This window comes from Pediculus humanus, genomic scaffold (genome assembly GCF_000006295.1).
Source record: "Pediculus humanus corporis 1103172107691 genomic scaffold, whole genome shotgun sequence".
In the NCBI taxonomy this organism is placed as follows: Eukaryota; Metazoa; Arthropoda; class Insecta; order Psocodea; family Pediculidae; genus Pediculus; species Pediculus humanus.
The window spans coordinates 54,115-55,805 of NW_002987298.1; positions in this window are offsets into that span (position 1 = coordinate 54,115).

Below are 1,691 nucleotides of genomic sequence, written 5' to 3' on the forward strand. Positions count from 1 at the left end.
ATTTTCCTCTGCATCGTATTCTTCATCAGTCAGATTAGACATAACTAATTTTAGGCTGTTCTCAAAACATACACGTCACAGCAGGGTTTCGAAAAAAATGTTTTAATAACCTAAAGTATAAATTCCTTAAAATCGGCACCATTTTATTATAAATAATATTTTTTCCGTTATTTAATTAATAAATATTTTTATCATTCGATATTAAAAATAATAACTCATATTTGAATTGTTTTGTATTCAATTTAATAGTTTTTATCCGCCATTATGTCGGATCCAGTTTTGCCAACTGAAAAATTATGTTGTTTTTTTTTTCCTACGTCTTCTACTACGTTTTCTGCTTTCATTGTAAATAAATTTGAAAATTTTAACGAATTTGTTGTAGAAAGTTATATTTTATTTTAAAGTTTTTATGTTAAAAATTTTTTTTTATTATAACTTATTGTATTTCGTTTAATTTATTATTTTTTATTCTTTCTATCGAATAATGTCTAATTACAAACGTGATTATTACAATGCTTGTAATTATTATTATCAGTTTTGTAATGATTACACATTATGAGTACTTTTAAAGCATAAATTATTTTATATTTTATATGGAAATTATATTTAAAATAAATAATTAAAAGATAATTTAATATGAAAAAGATTTACAACATTCATTTTAAAAATCCTATGTCTCAAAATTTACCAAAATATAACCAATGAGATTTAAAAACACAGACAAAAGTATTTAAATATTAAAAACCTGTAACCTGAAAACATTATTAATTATTATTAATTATTTTTTAAATATTTTAAAATATTATAAAAGTATATATATAATTCTTAAATAAATAATAAATAAAAATTATTAATCATAGAATTTAGAGGAAGAATGAATACATTTTAAAAATAATTTACTCTGAAAAAAAAAAAAAATATGTTGCAAATGTTCAAATACATCATTTTAAAAACAATTAAACAAAAACAAAGAAATGAAAATTAATCAACCGTAAAATTACAAAAAGTGAAAAAAAAATTTAATTATTAATTTACACCTGCATCATATGTAAAAATTTTTAATTACAATTTGTCAAGGTAATAATTAAAAAAATTTTTTTTAATTTCAAATAAACGAAAAATGGAATAAATTCAAAAGTAAAATTAATAAGAAAATAAATAAATTTAAAAAAAAAGGATAAAAAAATATGGATAATAAATATTTTTTTTAAAATAAAAATATATATATATATATAAAATTGATACGAGATTACCTGCAACAAGTAAACCGATATAAAAAAGTTAAAAAAAAAAAAAAAAAAAAATAACCGGGGGCTTCAGCGCAAATGAAAATTCCGCCGGAGCCGGCGCTCTGATTCTATGAACTTTTCACCAAAAATAATTTTTAAATGCACCCCAACTCGATAGATTCGCAGTTTTTTTATGTACCCGCATACACGTACAACATGATTATTATTATTATTATTTATATATAATTTATGTTTGCGCCGGAAATTTTTTTAAATTAATTATTTTTTTTTTTTAATTATTTAAAAAAAAAACGGGAAAATCGGTTAAAAATGTATTTAAAGTTATAAAAATTTTTTTTTAAAAAAAAAAAAAAATTCTTTTCGGGGTAAGTTATGTTCCAAAAAAAAAAAAAAAAGTTTTTTTTTTTTAATAATTTGTAAAATATGTTTATTACTATTTAT